Consider the following 19,440-nt stretch of genomic DNA (forward strand, 5'->3'; position numbering starts at 1 on the left):
ACATACATATGCATTTTAAGGATGTAGAGTATTATAGAAAACCTGTGCAGATATCTGTCAAATTAAAACTGGAATTGGAGATGCCCACGAGGACGTGTGCAAGGGAGCGTGGCCGAGCTGTAAGCACTGTATTTATGTACATGGAGAATGTAAAAATATATTGATATAGAAGCCTTAGAAATAATTACAATGATATTAGAAAACAATTGAAAAATAAAATATTCATTCTAGTTTGGATTGTTGGAATATAAAGAAGGCTTTTATTGATCTTATAGTATCAATGAACTGGTTTCATTGATTATTTTTCATTAATTCTATGAATCGTTCCATTAATATAATGAAATGTTTCATTCATGAAACTTTACGTTATTTAAAATTAAATGATTTTTGGTTTTTTTTTTTTGTTTTTAATTTTTTAATCGAGCTTTATGATCTATTATGCAAGTGAAAAAGGAAAGCCGACGATTCGAACCCACACACCCACCACTATGTGACATGCATGTTTCGTCTTCGGTAAAGACTCTTCAAACATATCGGATGTGGAGCGGCTTCGATGTCCTCGAACTTTTCTTCTTTCAAATGCATTTTTCTTTTGTATTTTACAACAACAATGAGGATTTTCCCATCTATTTGTGCTTTCATGACAAACGCTTAGCGCTGCCTTTGAAAGTAACGAGTTTGGCTCTGAACGCTAACACGCCGTGACAACACTTTTTTCCTGTGTTTTTCAAGGACGTGGGTTCAAACCCCAGCCTGGCTCAGCTGATTTTATTTATTTGAAAATTTTTGCCTTTTTAGGCGAAGATCATTTTTTAAGATTAATTTTTTTTTTTAATTTTTTAATCGAGCTTTATGATCTATTATGCAAGTGAAAAAGGAAAGCCGACGATTCGAACCCACACACCCACCACTATGTGACATGCATGTTTCGTCTTCGGTAAAGACTCTTCAGACATATCATGACATGTGTGGGTTCGAATCGTCGGCTTTCCTTTTTCACTTGCATAATAGATCATAAAGCTCGATTAAAAAATTAAAAAAAAAATTAATCTTAAAAAATGATCTTCGCCTAAAAAGGCAAAAATTTTCAAATAAATAAAATCAGCTGAGCCAGGCTGGGGTTTGAACCCACGTCCTTGAAAAACACAGGAAAAAAGTGTTGTCACGGCGTGTTAGCGTTCAGAGCCAAACTCGTTACTTTCAAAGGCAGCGCTAAGCGTTTGTCATGAAAGCACAACTAGATGGGAAAATCCTCATTGTTGTTGTAAAATACAAAAGAAAAATGCATTTGAAAGAAGAAAAGTTCGAGGACATCGAAGCCGCTCCACATCCGATATGTCTGAAGAGTCTTTACCGAAGACGAAACATGCATGTCACATAGTGGTGGGTGTGTGGGTTCGAATCGTCGGCTTTCCTTTTTCACTTGCATAATAGATCATAAAGCTCGATTAAAAAATTAAAAAAAAATTAATCTTAAAAAATGATCTTCGCCTAAAAAGGCAAAAATTTTCAAATAAATTTTTGGTTTCATTGTATAAACGAAACGGATTTTACTGATGCAATGAAACTTTTAATTTCTATAAATTTACAAAAATATGTATGTTTTGAATTCAAACTAAATAGAATGAACTAAAAACGCTAGTACGCAAACATCTTTTTAAAAAATGGCGAAAAAATTATATATTCGATGTGTTTGGTTTGCTTTAAAAATGAATGAAACAGTTTCTTTAAATAAATGAAAGAGTTTCATTAAATAAATGAAACATTTTTGAAATTCCTTTTCGTGTTTTGTATTCTTTGTAAATCTGTTAAGTTATAAAATGTTGTCTTTATTAAACAAATTCAATTTTTGACAATCATAAAAACACACATTTTTATATTGGCTACATATGTATATGGTAAATAACAAAAATGTTTTGCAATCGATGAATCCGAGTTTCACCCTTTCAGAATTCGCGAACTGTTAACATATTCTATAAAGTGTGACTAAAATTCTTTAAAATGAAGTGTTTTAGGAGGGATCCCATAATGTCGACCATTAAAATTAATTTTCGTGGAAGCTGTGTTGGCATCAATGTAGAAAAATGGGTAAAAATGGGTTGAAGCCAACAAGTTTTTTTATGTTCCCATGCGATTTCTGGCTTAACCTTACATACATTATAGACTTATTCCCAAAGAATGAATCACAGAATACTCCATGGGCAATAAGATAGCAGTGTATGAGTTTTCGATATATCCACTGCATCCACCTAAAATTGATGCTGACATTCTGAAGCCGGAATTTCGGGGTTTCTTGAATTTTTTTAATAATCCGGACGCGCAAGAAGATAATATTCCAAACTCATAACACGATTATATAACTCGTGATTTTACGTCGTTTGGTGCATATCTCATGAGTGTGCTCCTTACAGCATCCTAGTAATTTGATGCGTGAATTTTTTTAAAAAACCTATTTTTTGCGTTTAAAATTTACAAGTTTCACTAAATTTCCTTTGTACCCCGCGTGAATTTAGTTTTTTACGCGACGGATCTAATGAGCCCATCCGCGATCGAATTCATCTACTAAAACCGCGGATATAGATACCTTGAAAATCGGAAAATCAGCAAAAATATATTTTAACAAATCCGCGTACTAAACCGCGATTTTCTTTAAACATTTTTACATAAATGGAATCCTTTACTCGCGATTATAATATTTGCGAAAACACGTGTCATAAAAAACAGAGATACGCGAGTAATATGGGTATTTCGCCAAAAATTGAAGAATCTATTTGAAATAGGTGTATATTGACGTATTTTTGATGGGCGCTGATGAAACCGGATGCGCATCAAAATCGTATGCACATTGCGCGACTTTTACCAACTTTAAGGTTTTTTGCAGTGCATGATGTAACTGGCGGCACACAATGACCGCTGAATGAAACATCGAAATATGCATAAATATTGAAAGAGATTGATTCGCTTTATCCAAAATCGGATGCGCATCAACCGACTTTAACTAATTCGCGAATTACAGGCTTTTTAATTTTCATATCTTTTAAATGATAGTAATTTCAATATTACTCTAAATTTCCTATCCTTATAAGTTATCACAGTAAGCAGTTAAGCTTTCACGATGGTAAACCATATATTTTGATAAAATTTTAGCAGAATACTTTAATTTACATATTAGATTTTAGCGAAATAGTTGGATAACTCTCAAATATTTTTTTCTAATTTTTCGAAACAAACCAAAAAATATATTTGTAACAATATTTTCGAACAATGAGTTGTTTCTCTTTTGTTGTTGTTATAATATGCAATTTATAAAGCCAATGTTTATAATTTTGGTTTTACATTTTTTTACGCGTTGTCTAGTTTCTGTACTATTTTTAATTTAGTTTTTAGAGGTTTATACGGACTCTGAGTTAGTATAATTTAAATTTATTGCCAGATTTTCTTAATTTTTTTTATTTTCCGCGAAAATAAAAACACATTTTGGAAATTTTGGTGCATCTACGGATAGATATCAAATGCTGTTACTGATATATGCTTACATTTTCTCAATACAAAAAATAAGAAATTTTAAAATATTTTTTCTTTATAAGAGGATAAAAACCGCTATAACTTTTGCGCGCATCGGCCAATTTCGTCAACGCGAGCAGATTTGAAACCAGATTTTTTTCCTTTAACTCTATACCAAAAATCGTAGATGTGCTCGCGAAATTTTTTTTTTAATTTTTTTCAAATGGAATTGCAAAGGAATTTTATTATTTTCCATATACTCGTATGTATAGAATCACATACATAAATATGTATGCATGAATATTTGCCAAAACTAGCAAAAACGTCATCAACTGTACAAAAATTCGCTACTGTCGCCGATTGGCAGAAAAAACAGGTGTTGGCAAAACAACCACCGCTTTCTTAGAGGTAGTTTACACTATCTATCAATGTCATATGTCACGAAATAAAAACATTCCATATCTAACCACGCAGACAATGTGGAGACGTAATTTTATTACAATTTTGCTGGTGTGGACGCACGAAGTAAATGGCGTAAGGAAAATCCCCAATATTGCACATATTAGCGACTATATAATGATGGAAAATTTCATGTCATATGACATTTACATATAGTGTAAACTGCCCCTTAGCTACATCAAACGATGTTCAAGAACATTGTTTTAGTTTGCGCTAAACTACAGTCAAGTGTGGATGAAAAAAATTTATTTTACGTCTGGTGTTTTTAACTTTAAAATCTGTGATGGCGGAGAAACTGTTACCATTTGCCAACGAAGTATCTCTCACCTAAAAAAGAAGATGTAGTATTGTTGTATAGTTTTCTGTCCAACGGCGAAAGTTAAAGGTAAGTTAATGTTTATAAAGAAAACCAGATAAATTACTAAAACTTATTTTATGGTTTTCAATTTAACCTTCAGATGACAACGCTCAAAAGGATAATTAACTTCGCTGAAAGTATGTATGAAGTGTTTAATAATGTGAAATGAAAATTCAAATATTGGTTAAATTACACTGTGCAACATTTTTAAGGTGATCTTGTGCAAACAATTCGAACTGAAGATTTTTTGAAAGTACAGACCCAAACAACAAGAAACCCTAGTTTGGTTTTGTTGTGTCAGATCCAGCTCTGATTTTATGGCCCCATCTAAACGCGGTTAAATATTGAGTTTTTAAAGAAATTCGGGTCTATATCTCTGAAACCAATGCGAATCTTCTTCTGACCTCTGAAGCAAATTTGTAGATAAGGACAAGAATAAAATACTTGGAAAAATTATGAACTCGAAAAACTAAATTTATTGCCTCAAATTTCAAAATATATGCAAAAAATTGCACAATTTTTATACATTTGGCACCGTATTTCCAATAACGTTAATTTTTTCTGAATATTTTCTTTTGGAAAAATATTCCCTGGAATGTCATACACAACTCTTCAGAACATGTCATTGTTGTAAAATGCCTCTATGCCGTTGTTTTCAGTACATTTTTCAACGACGATTTAATAAAAATGTCAATAATGTAGTGAAATCCGAAATGCGAGAATAAATTCTTGGTGTGAACTGTGTTTGAAATACGTGTTGTAAAATATATGATGCAAAATACCGCTGAAACAACATGAAGTAAGCATTTTAGAGTTTCCGAATGTTCTAAAGAATTGTTGAGAACTTTATTTGGAAGATTTTTGCAAAAGGTTACTTGGTTCAACTCCCAATAGTTTAGCCGATACTGACCAGAATTTCAGCAATTATGTAAAATTTTCCATATTTTATAGATTTTGATGCCCTAAATGGAGTTTTTCTTATGTGGTTTTCGTTTCTGAGATAAAGGCCTGATAAACGCCAAAAAGTGCAGATTTAGCCCGGTTTAGATGAGGCCATAAAATCCGAACTGGATCTGACAGGACAAAACCCTACTAGGGTTTTTGTAGTCTAAATATGTACTTTCAAAAAATGCATACTATATGTTGTTTGCATTTTTAGTGTTTTTAATTTTCATTTATAGTTGTAATGGAGATAAAAAATAGAAAATCCAATGATCAGTGGAATTACGGAGACTGTCCGTGGCCAATAAAGCACTACTCCCTTAAGAAAATAATGCTGTATCCTAACATCGTGGACGTACACAGGGGATGACTCAGCGGCAAAAGTTGGAGGTATGTTATTGTTTAGAAGACCAGTCATTTTGTTAGCAATTTGTTTATTGTTTCAATTTTACTTACAGATGACAACGCCCAATACTATCATTAATGTGCTTAATACCTGAGGTATTAAATATGACTTGTTGTATTAATGGTCAAAACTAATTGCAATAAAATGAAATAAACATATTTAGCATTGAATTCGTCTTTGTTCATTTCGTGAGTATGAAATGACTTCATAACATGAATGATTTTGAACCAACGTAAGGCTTCATTGCATAAATGAAGAAGTGTCATTACAACAAAGAAGGTATTTCATTGCATTAATGAAAAAGTTTCATTGCATTAATGAAAAAGTTTCATTGCATCAATGAAGGGGTTTCATTGCATTAATGAAAAAGTTTCATTGCATTAATGGAAAAGTTTCATTGCATAAATGAAGGAGTTTCATTACATTAATGAACAATTTCGTTAATTTTACTTCAATGAAACTCAATGAAACTTTTTTCATGTATTCAATGAAGCTCTACGTTGCACAAAGGTCCCAAAAGCGAATATGAAAGTAAACACTCAAAAACAACTGTAACAGGATTCTATTTTTTCTAAATTTTTATTTACCGCTAAAAATTAACCTTTAAAAGTTAATACCACATATTTCAACCGATTTTCATAAAAATTCATATTAAGTGGTTTGAGAGAAAACAAGTCTGTTATTTTTTTGGAAATATGTCCACTTTTTGTCATAGCCCCCATATAATTGTATCGCCCGATTTTAGATATTTTTTGTGGTTTCAGCAACACTTTATAACCGATTCGATTGTAATTTGGTATTTCGGCTTCTTGAAAGGTAAGAATCCTTTTTACCAAAAATTATTGAAATATGTCAATGTTTTGGTTTAGATCCCATACAACGGAACCGCCCTGTTCAATGAATCTTAAGCGCATTTGGTAATTTTGGGTGAAGAAAAACTTAAGAATCTCTGTTTTAACACTTTTTTTATAAATAATAATTAATTTCAATACAAAATGGATTCGTTGGTTCAAAATCAATGACAAATTTCATTGATACAACGTAGGATATCATTCATATTACGTAGCTTCTTTTTTCAGTGTATGGAAAGTTTTATACCCCAAATGAAGACTTAATATACAATTTAAGTGGATTATTGTGGCCACAACATTTGAAATACCGAAAATTGGGAGGTCTATATAAAGGCGTGGGCCTATACCGACAAAATTCTGGGGAAAAGTTTTAAACCACCAACGAAGACTATGTCCCAAATTTCAGCCATTTCGGCGTGATAATGAAGCTAAAACCTTCAAAATACCGAAAATCGGGTGGTACCGTTCTATGGGGGCTATATAAAAATGTGGACCAATATAGCCCACTTGAAGTACCAAACATCCTAGGAGTAATATAAACTTCTATGCCAAATTACAAAGCTCTATCTTAAAAATTGCGAGCTGTATCTTGATTTCAACAGACGGACGCACGGACAGACGCACATGGTTATATCGACTTAGAATTTTACCCTGATCAAGAATATGTATACTTTGTAGGGTCTCCGATGAATATTTCGATGTGTTACAAACGGAATGACAAATTTAATTATACCCTCCATATTATGGTGGAGGGTATAAAAATATGGTGTATGGGAAGTACTCGGAAGTATTCCGAAATTCAATAAAATATGTGTCCTATTTTCACCAGTGGCATTCCTGTACATGCTCTGACAATTTTAGGAAAATCGGTTCAGTAGTTTTTGTAGAAAAAATTTAAATTTAAATTTGAAAAAAGTTGGTTCAACACGACACATTCGTAATTATTATAAATATAGCATTTTCGGAAAAATAGGGTATAGGGAAGTACCCTCCGAAATTCAACAAAGTATGTAATCTATTTTCACCGGGGGCCATTCCTGTTCATTCCCTGTCTATTTCAGGAAAATCGGTTCTGTAGATTTTATAGCAAAAGTTGAAACTGAAAATTGAAAAACTGGGCGTGCTCATTTTTTTCCATAAAAAAGTTTGTTTTTGACGAATATTTCAGAAAAAAAAATTATCCAAATCGGTCCAGCCGTTTTCAACTGATGCAATTACCAACGTACGACATTTGATTTTTATTCATAAAGATATGTCTTCGTTACTTGAAAATAAACGTACAAAAGCAAAATGGATTTAGCCATGTTTAAACAGGGCCGTTCCTTATAATTTATCCCGCCTTCCTTACCTATATATTTCACAATATTTTCGTGAAGAATGTCACTATTCGTGGAGGACGAACATGACAGGTCTTACTACTGGACTTAATTCTTCTGATGGAGTCGGAACTATTTTTTTATAAATATTGTGTTAAAGTAATTCTAATATAAACAACAATATTTATTTAAACTTTGCTAGATTCGTGCTAAAATCTGATTGTTTTTACTTCTTTGATTATAAAATCGTGATTAAATCCTTAATGCATTTACTGCTTAACACCTGTACATCACGTCGTAATATATTCTTGTTGAAACTTGACAAAAGCAAAACTTATTCATGTTGAAGTGAAACTAAAACTTTTGTTGTTCTATATATACTAAATTGCAAATCCTGTTTGAATATTAATGGACATGGTAATGAGGATTTATATTTAATGCTAAAATTACTTATATTTTACAACATCTACTAATTTCTAAAGTTCCAAATACCTTATTACGTGAACTTTTGCATTTGCAATCCATCGACAATCTTAGCATGTTTTATTTTATTTTAAATACATAATTGCAAAATAGACTTTACCGATTTTTACTTAACTTTGGAAAGGTTAAAAATTTCCTTTAATTGGATACCATGTCCAATGTAACAAAAACACACAATTTAACCTTTTTCATGAATGTTAGAAAAAGGATATTCTATTTTGATTTTGCAGAAATTTATATTGATAAATGTATAGATATAAATAAACTGCCACAGTCGATCTAGGTTATGCCTCAATTGACGTGGATGGAAAAAAAAATTATTTATGTGGATCGAATTCCATGTAACCTTTGAAAATGTATCTGGATTTGGATTTTTTATCTGTAATTAGAGGCTATAATTACAAATGCGCAGTATGATATTAGGAATTATTGCAAGTTTTGTTGAGAACCTTGTTGACATTTTTTACAACGTCAACATCACTACAACAGAATACGAACCTTTCATAGCTATCAGTGACAGACAGCGTGTTATCATTATGGAATACAAACTGTTGGTATTTAAACAGCGCTAAACTTCTTTCCATTGCCCAGGTAACATTTTTTATGAAGGCTCTGATTTCCGATTTTCTGAATATTTTTTAGAAATTTGTCGATTTCTCTAACATCGTCCTAGAATTCGGATCGATTTTCTAAAATGAGGCTATAACAAAAACAAATAAAAAACGCCAACCCTCCTAATTGTGAGACCGGGCACCGTCGAAATGTTGTTATTGCTGTAGTATGAAATACCAACAAATTAGTTATGTGTTTTTTGTCGAGAATCGACGAACGCATAGCAGTGGGAAAGATTTGGTTTTGTTTGCAAGTGAAGTTGCTCGAGTTTAGGTAGTGCCAAAGAAATTCTCGATCAGAGTGTTTCTTTGCACACGTATCTATTTGAGCGGGCAATTGAAACTTGGGTATAAAAAGTTTCTTGTTGAAAAACAAGAAACAAGGGAACTGATGAAGATCTGTGGCGAGATCTGTAACTATAGTCTTCCCTGCCTTACCTCTTGGTAAACATCGCCAATTTTTTCCCACTAATAAATTAAAGTTGTTTTAGTAAAATATTAAAACAACGACTATGGGATTAAGCCTGACTATTTTGAAAAAAAAAAAACGAAGACCTTAACAAATTAAAAAAAATACATTCAATCATTTATAGTTAGTTAAGTTGCACTGTGCATAAGATTTTAATATAAGGAGGCGATACAGTCAATCCATTGTCCTAATTTGAACTTCTATATCTCAATAATGGTAAAAACTGCGAAGATATCATAAAAGTCAATCTTGTAGAGAATTTTACATAGCTACAACATTTTCTTTAGCCCCATTTCGATAGGACTTGCGTTTCCAAGCAATTTCCTAAAAAACATGATTTATTTATTTATTTAAAAAGAGCTCCGTCATTTTTTTTTTTTTATTTTTCTCATCTATAAACATTGTAGTTTCAGAATCCGCAATAACTTCTAAAGTATATGTACCCTCCATTTAAAGTTAGTTCAGGCGCACCGTGACTATATATGGGGAATAAAAATACTTTGAGGACAATTTTTTATTTAATCTTATTGTTTTCCACATATATTTATTTTTTACCTATTGCTATTATTTTATTACTAATTTATAAATATTTATCTTTTAGGTAAGTGTTCCTAACTGTAAATATTTGATTATGGTAAGTCAATTTGAAATAAAATAGTTGAGCCGAGTTTTTGACCCGTCGTTTAAGTGTTTTAAAACTTTTTGTGAATTTAATATAGGTATTACAAAAAAATTAGTCACTCATTTTACCAAATACCATCTGATTTTTTGAAGGATTAACATTTTGTTTGTTTTGTTTTAGTTGAAGATTCAATCATATGATTGCTTAAGTCTGGAGTATTCCCCCATTGGCTTAACTTCATCACTACCCTCTTTGCAGAGATTAATGTTTACAAAACGCACTGACAGCTTGCAAAAATTTACTGATCGCTACCAATATCATGATTTCATCCCGGCGAAGGGAATTATCAATTGGCTTCTCAGTTTTTGAAATGATGATTTTTTAGTGAAATCCTGAACTCATTAAGCATCGAGTATTCTCATGTTAGTGAGAATGATGCTCACTTTTCGGCTTTCCCACTTTTCGGCTTTCTCACTAACATGAGAATACTCGATGATTAAAGAGTTCAGGTTTTCACTAAAAAATCATCATTTCAAAAACTGAAAAGCCAATTGATAATTCCATTCGCCGGGATGAAAACATGATATTGGTAGCGATCAGTAAATTTTGCAAGCTGTCAGTGCGTTTTGTAAACATTACTCTCTGCAAAGAGGGTAGTGATGAAGTTAAGCCAATGCACACTGGTCCCAACCTGCGACAAAAATCGAAAAATCGATATCAGCAAATCTCTGCGACAATTCAGCAAATTGTCTCTAAACATATCATATTTTATTATTCCAGCACTGTTTTTGTAATTTATAACGGTATTTAACAAAACAAAACAGAAGAAGTTGACATTTAAGTACGATCTGTTAAAAACTTTAAAAACATCAGTAAGCTTGTGACTTCTTACAAGGCAAGTAACTCAAAATTGAAAGGAAAAAATATTTTTTTTTCGATGTGGAAGTTTTATTACAAGGTTTTCTAATTACTTTTACATAAAAATCTGTACACATTATTCGCATAAAATGTGCTGGAAATCATATTTTTTATAATACTTTTTTGTGGATTTTTTTCCATGTCCTAAAAATTTAAGTTGAGCCATCCTTCGGCACTCTCCAATATTTTTGATGAATGTTCGAAATATTGTCAAGTTTACAAAAAATTTGGTTCCAGCTGCATATATTTGCATTTCCGTGTGTGACATTAAAATACTCACGATGCCTCTGGTCGTTTCAGTGAATATGCCGAATTACTGTGTTCTCAGTTTCTTCTTTGTTTTGTGTTTTAATTGTTTGTTTTGGTTTTTTTCTTTAAAGATTTGGACATTTTTGTTTTGGGATCTACCTATGAGTGTATTCTTTAGATTTGTATATTTTTGATATATGTATGTATGATGCTACATATAATATGAAAAACAAGTAAAAATGTAAAGTTCGGTCGCACAGAACTTTATTATATCTCCTACCATGAAATATTCTGACCACAAATGGAATACTTTGTTTACTTGCCTGTCCACGATACCAGTCGGAGACGTTTTTTGAACACTAAGAAATCCAAATAGCAAATTACAACCAATAAAAACCTCAAAATAACTGAAATAGGGAGGTACCGTAATATGGGGGCTATACCGAAACCTGGACCTAAGACCACAATTTTTGGCGCTGACGGTTTTTGGCAAACTACAACCAATTCGATCCGAAAATGTTGGTAAAATCTTCAAAATACCTGAAATCGGGAGGTATCGTAATATGAGAGCTATACCGAAACCTGGACCCAAGACCACAATTTTTCGCTCAGAAGGTTTTTGACCATTGGGAACCCCAAATACCAAACAACAGCCAATTAGGGCCGAAAATGTATATAAAAGCTTAAAAATACCTGAAATCGGGTTGTACCGCTACATGGGGGCTATAGGAAAAACTGGACCCATATTGATGATTTTTTGGATAAAGTATCTTTTACTTATTTTTAGGATATACTGAAAAAATCAAATTGATCCGACAATTATAAATATTTTTGTCGCACATTCCCATACAAGTGGGACCACTGTGCAATGGGGGAATCCTACAGACTTAAACAATCACAGTATTAAAATTGTTTAAAAACTTTGTTTGCGTGTGTGATTTGTTTGAATGTAGATTTTTTTGAATGAAAAATATTTGATTCTATTTTTCAGATCATAAAAATGTGTTTGGACTTCATTAATATCACTTTTCCAATACATACTCCTTAGGTCATGATAGCTCAATCCATTCATTTAATTATAATTTTCACTAATAATGGCCTAAGACAACAATTAATAGAAAAAGTAATTTTATCCAAATTATCTCAGGACATCATCTTGCAAAACTGGAAAGCACTACTATGTGATAACTATAACGGAACAAGTATAAAAGTATCCATCGGCTTTGACGACAGAGATATACCCTCAGCCTATGTGAATTAAAACTTTCATCTACGGACAGATCGACACAATTGTTGAATTTTTGTGGGGGAGGTAACATAAATAGAAGATCGATATCGGTCATTTTAGAAGTTAAACTAAATTGGGACAAAATATTAGGAGATCGAACGTTTGGACATTTTTTTAAATATTGGAGGGAAGTACAGGAAGTTGTTGCCAATCTTCGAACTGAAACTAAGCTTGGACACCTTTTGGGCTGCTTTCTCAAGAAGCAAAGCATTTACCGTGGCAATATAGGCAGCGAAAGCAAGTTGCTTCAACAGAAATCAATATTATTCGTGAGCAGGTATTAAAGTGAATTTATCCAAAATTTTGTGTGGGAGGTACCCGAATAAGTGGTCAAACCTGATATACATATGATAGATGTATTAGGATATGTAAAGTATGGACCGAATCGGTCACACGCTTCAAGAGTTATCGTGCGCACAATTTCTCCGAACATTTTTGAACTTTTGTGTGGAAGGTACCTGAAGGTGTGGACCGATATGGGTTATCTTCGAACTTATACTAAGTTTGGACACAATATTACGAAGGACAATTTTTGAACCGAGTCTGCAGATCCATTCTAGAGTTATCTTGAGATCCAACAACTAAACACGGTGTCATAGAGTTTTTTTTGCAGTTTTCAGGCAATTTGGTCAGGAAGTATGGACTTGCCCCTGATGAAACTTGTACCGTCGTATGTGGGGCGGTGAATACAAGTTGTTACAACAAAAATCAAAGCGATTCGAGAGCAGGCCCTAAACTGAACTTTTCCGAAATTTTGTGTGGGAGGTACCCGAAGAAGTGGACCGTTTGAGTCCATATTGGAACCTCATCTGAGTCTGGTAGAAATTTCATGATGTGCAAAGAATGGGCGAAATCGGTTACTTCCTTCAAGATTTATCGTGCACACAAATTTTCCGAACATTTTCGAACTTTTGTGGGGGAGGACCGATATAACCCATCTTCGAACCTTAACTAAGCTTGTACAAAATATTACGAAAGACAAATTTTGAAACCAAATCGGTTGATCCGTTTGAGATTTATTGTGCGCTCCAGTCAGACAGACAGACGGACGGACAGTGGTAAATCAACTTCAAATTGTCTAAAACGGATTTCGTCCAAACATACTCGATAAGGCACATTTTGCCCGTATGAAAGTGTATATACCTTCGTTAGCATAAATGCTGAGGATATAAAAATGACATAAATCGAATTGTTATATTATATAACATATTTCCATAAAAAAAATCATGGTCCGAAAAACTTAACTCCGTACGATTGTATATGTGTATCCACAATTTTAATCATATATCTTAGATTCTTCATTTTATAGAAATTTCCAGGGGATAGTATGGTGTCATAAAACATAAAATATCAATTTAAACAGAACTTAGTAAGAGTTCAAAACCGGAATTTACTTACGTACTTAGCTGGCCCATTACAGAAATGTCAACTTGAATCGCGATTTATTTAAAAAGCGCTCCGGCGATTTTTTAATCATCAATGAACATTATAGTTTCAGAATCCGCAAAAGCTTCCCAGGTGTAAGCACCTTCCTTTAAAAGTTAGTTCACGTTCACGTTCACGTTGTAAAATAAAACTAAAAGTTGTGCAAAGTCTAACATGACTATTTTTTATTTTTCTCATCTCATCTATTGTAGTTTCAGAATCCACAAAAACTTCGAAGGTGAAAGCACCTTTCATTTAGAGTTAATTCAAGCGCACGGTGTTTAAATAAATTTATTGTTTTAAACGAATTCATTTTGGGCATACGAAGCATTCCTTAAATTTTCCTGGAAATACCCAAGAGTTTTCATAACTCCTTCTGACTTTTGCTTCTGTTACCTTGAAATTCCTCACAACATTTCCTCCCTATTATTGCCCTGGCCACACCACATTCACTTCGGAGCTCTTAATTTCCTTGAAAAAAGGAATTTATATTGAAGCAGATGTAAATTACAGAGAAAATGCGTTTTTGGCACCAACTGTTGGGAAATGGAAAATAAAGTAAAATGGTTAGCAACACATTGTAAAAGTTTTGTCCATACAACTCTTTAATTAACTTAATTGATTAAATACTCATTCACGTTAGAGCGCAAAAACTAAATGAAACTTTATACGTAAAAGGAAAAAGGACTTCGGGTACAATGTTCAACAAATGAGGGGTGTGTGCAAAATTTCGAATAAAATATCTAAACAAGATACGTACGTTCATGCGGACATGTAGAAAGAAAAGGGGAATCTTGTCAAGACCATGTTAAATAAGTTACGAAAGTAATGCCTAAATGTTACCGATATCTTGACATATGGTAAAAACAAAAATTCCTTTACAATTCCATTTGAAAAAAATAAAAAATTTTTTGCGAGCACATTTACGATTTTTGGTATAGAGGTTAAAGAGAAAATTCTGGTTCCAAATCCGTTCGCGTTCACAAAATGTGCCGATGCGCGCAAAAGTTATAGCGGTTTTTATTCTCATATAAGAAAAAAATACTTAAAAATGTCTATTTGTTTTTATAAGAAAACTTATGCATAAATCGTTAACAGCATTCCATATCTATTTGTAGATGTTTAAATATGTACTAAATTTTTTTATTTTCGCGCAAAATCAACAAATAATAAAAAAATGTTGAGGTAAATCCAAATTATTCTGCCCCTGAGTCCGTACAAACCTTAAAAAATAAATTAAAAATATCTGCAGAATCTAGACAATGCGTAGAAAAATGTGAAACCAAATTTATAGAGATTGGGTACATGAGCTGCATATTGTAGCAACAACTAAAGACTGTTGCAAATATATTTTTTGGTTTAATTAGAAAAAAAATATTTTGGAGTTCTCCAACTATTTCGCTAAAATCCCATACATCTTTATATATAAAACTCAATTGTCGTTTGTTGGTAATTGAATCAGTTGAAAACGGCTGGAGCGATTTGGATAATTTTTTGTGGAAATGTTAGTCATAGTCCAGTTTAGGTTTTTATGCAAAGAAAAATTGGCCACGCCCACTTTTCCGCCCACTTTTATAAATATGTTATATCTACGAAACGACTCAACACATTTTCCTGACATTTTCAGGGAACGTAGAGTGATGGCTACACATTTGGTTGAATTTTGCATCGGCCGGGGTACCTCCCCTATGCCCTATTTTTGTAAAAATACAATATTTGCAACAATTACAAATGTATCGCTTTGAAAATTAATTTCCGAGTCAATGGCGATTGTGTCTCCGACCTTACGTGCATATTTGGGGCATTAAGACTGGACAACGCCCACTTTTTTAAATATGTTATATCTACGAAACTACTGAATCGATTTTCCTGAAACTTTCAGCGAATGTACAGGGTTGGTCCCCGATAAAAATAGGCTACATATTTTTTGACTTTCGGATCGGGCGGGTACTTCCCCTATGCCCTATTTTTGTAAAAATTCAATATTTGCAACAAATACGAATATATCGGTTTCGGAATTTATTTACGAGTCAATGGCGATTGTGTCTCCAACCTTACGTGTTTATTTTGGGACTTAAGATCCGACCACGCTCACTTTCTAATTAGGTTATATCTACAAAACTACTGAACTTTTAAATCTTTAAAAATAAAAGTCAAATGTCGTTCGTTGGTCATGGCATCAGTTGAGAACGGCTGGACCGATTTCGATATTTTTTTATGCAAAGAAAATGTACGCCCACTTTTTTCAATTTTCAATTTTTATCATTTCTACAAAAACTACTGAACCGATTTTCCTGAAATTGCCAGGGAATGTACAAGGATGGCCCCCGCTTAAAATAGGCTACAAATTCAGTTGAATTTCGGAAGGGGCGGGGCACTTCCCCTATACCCTACTTTATATGATTATATCGGTTTCAGCACACATTTTGGTAGGCAATGAAGTTGTGTGCACCCTAGGTACATATTTGGAGCCAAGATACCGGACCAGGCCTACTTTTTTTAATATGTTATATCTTGAAAACTGATGACCACGCCCACTCTTTTCAAAACATTATTTTTCCAAAACTACTGAACCTAATATTAAGAAAATGTTCAGGAATCTCCCGTGGTCCAAAATGCTATATATTTGTAGACGAATTTCGGGGCCTATTATTTTATAATCGCTATATTTGCTAAACTTATGAGTGTATCGGGTTACAAAATAGTTTTCGAGACAACGGTGGTTGCGCCCCCTATCAAGAAAAACTATATATTTACAAATTATGGTGAGGTTCAACGGTCCATCAGCCATGAAAAGCTAAAACATATAAGTCTCAATAAGCGGGAGAATTCGATTTAACCACTTCTTATCCTTTAAAATGAGATCGCTTTAGGCTAAAGACAGGTACATGGACGATAATAAATCCTAAAAAGCATAAACTGGCGAAAAAAATCCGACAAAGTTCGTAAGAGAAAAGGTTACAGACAAAAAATCCTTCTCGGTTTGACAATAGACCGAAGAAGTGAGGTAGAAAATACCTATTTTTTAATTTTAAAGCATAAAGTCGATAAAAAGTTGTCATTAAAACTCATTACGACGGTCCAGCAACGCGGACCGGGGTCTGCTAGTTAATTAATATATTCTGCTAAATCTTCATCAAGAAATATGGTTTTACATCGCGAAAGCTTAGTTGTTCTCTGTGATAACTTATAAGGATAGGAAATTAAAAGAAATATTGAAATTACAATCATTCCAAAAATATGAACATTAAAAAGCCTAATATTCGCGAATTAGTTAAAATTAGTTGATGCGCAACCAATTTTTGATACAGCGAATCAATCTCTTTCAATATCTATGCATATTTCGATGTTTCAGTCAGCGGCCATTGTGTGCCGTCAGTTGCATATCACAATGCCAAAAACCTTTAAGTGGGTAAAAGCCGCGCAATGTGCATATGATTTTGATGCACATCCAAATTCTTTTTTGCGTAAAAGACGCATATTACTCGCGTATCTCTGTAATTTATGACACTAGTTTTCACAAATATTATGATCGCGTATAAATGATTCCATTTATTTTAATTTTAAAGTAAAGTAATTTCAAAGAAATTCGCGGTTTAGTACGCGATATTGTCAAAATATATTTTTCTAGATTTTCCTGTTTTCAAGGTATCAATATCCACCATTTTAGCGGATGGATTTGAACACGGAAGGGCTCATTAGATCCGTCGCTTAAAAAAAAAAACTAAATTCTCGTGGTGTTCAAATCAAATTGAATGACAAAGTAGTTTTTTTAAGAAAATTCAAGCATCAAATTTTGGCCTTTAGACTCCAATGACTAGGATGCTGTACGGAGCACACTTATGAGATATAGATTATATAATTATATAATTGTTCCACAAACATCCCAGATGGGACAAGGGAGACTTCTCTCATATCAACGAGTGCACGCCGATTCATATTGGCTCAATGATATGGGACCTACTTTTTATTGCCGAGTCCGAACGGCGTGTCTTACGACACCACTTGTAGAGAAGTTTTTCATGGCTTAAATACTCAGGAAATGTCGCCAGCATTACTGAGGGGAATTTTGCCACCGTTGAAAATTTGATGTTGCTTGGCCTAGGATTCGAACCGCAGACCTTCTGAGTGCAAGGCGGACGTGCTAACCATTGCACCACGGTGGCCCCCGTGAGGTATAGATTAAACGATGTAAAATCACGAGTTCTATAATCCTATCATGAGTTTTGAAAATTATCTTGTTGCGCGTCCGGATTAATAAAAAAATTCAAAAATCCTTGAACTTCCGGCTTTAAGATGTCAGCATCAATTTTAGGTGGATGCAGTAGATATGTCAACAAATGATACACTAGTATCATGTTGCCCATGGAGTGTTCTTCGAGTCTTTCTTTGGGCATATGTCTATAGAATGAAAGGTTGTGCTTCAACAAATTTTTACTCATTTTTCTACATTGATGCCAACACAGCATCCACGAAAATTATTTTCAATGGCCGACATTATGGGAACCCTCCTAAAACACTCCATTTTATGAATTTCAGTCATACTATATAGGATATCTTAACAGTTCGCGAATTCTGGAAGGGTGAAACTCGGATTCATCGATTGTTAAATATTTTTGGTTTTTACCATATATTCATCATGCTAAATCATACCTTTAAATACTTAAAGGAAAAAAATATTCCTCAAGAGTATCTCATGCAAGACAGCTGAAGACTTTCCCCGCACATGTCACTTCCTTGAAAGCTTTTTCTTTGGAAGGAAAACTTTCCGTAAAACATTTACTGCATTGATCTATTTATTGATCTTTAAGTCGCATTTTAAGAGTATGGTGGCACAACAACTGCAAAGAAGGTGCAATGAAATCCCAATTAAGAAAAATTTGATTGTATAAAGATCCATATATGAGTGTTGAACAGACTCGCGAACACACATCCCGAACAATATAGACAATCATTGAATAAAAACCTACTAAGGATGCTAACGAAGAAGTTGAGCTTCCAAATTTCCACAAACCGAGCATTTTTTCAGCATTTATGCTAACGAGTGTATATATACACTTTCATATGGGCAAATGTGCCTCATCGAAATAATGGTTTTAGACACCAAGTATGTTTGGACGAAATCCGTTTTAGACAATTTGGAGCCGACTTAGCAATGTCCGTCCTTCTGGTTTGTCCAAAATTTGGCCTTCGTAATATTTTGTTCAAACATTGTTTGTGTTGGAAGATGGACAATATCGCCCCACACCATCCGGTATCTCCCACAAAAGTTAAAAAAAAAATTCTTAAAATGGTACGCGCTATATTTATTGCATTAGTGCGCGTTTCCTTACGGTAGCGTAAAAACAAACCACACGTATTCTCTCTTTATTTCTGAATTGCCATTGCTTAGCAATAGGGAGAGTGTCTTACCACTACTAATACACCAACTATTCTGAGCACCCCTGATTTATTGAACGAAGCATTGGATCTCCTAATATTTGGTCCAAATGTATTTTAACTTCGAAAATGTCCCATATCGGTCTTCTCTTGGGTACCT

General features: G+C 33.4%; 1 protein-coding gene and 1 long non-coding RNA gene across 8 annotated transcripts in view; both read left to right on the forward strand.

The window, feature by feature from the left end:
• The window catches only part of dpr10 (defective proboscis extension response 10), a 668,864-nt gene that overhangs the window by 173,578 nt on the left and 475,846 nt on the right, over window positions 1-19,440 (forward strand). The gene's annotated exons all lie outside the window — the stretch shown is intronic.
• On the forward strand, window positions 5,503-5,823 carry LOC141401369 (uncharacterized). Its single transcript, XR_012412320.1, has 2 exons — window positions 5,503-5,653; window positions 5,722-5,823. It is a non-coding gene; the product is annotated as an uncharacterized lncRNA (long non-coding RNA).

Source organism: Musca autumnalis, unplaced genomic scaffold (assembly GCF_047663935.1).
Source record: "Musca autumnalis isolate F117 unplaced genomic scaffold, ASM4766393v1 scaffold_4, whole genome shotgun sequence".
NCBI lineage: Eukaryota > Metazoa > Arthropoda > Insecta > Diptera > Muscidae > Musca > Musca autumnalis.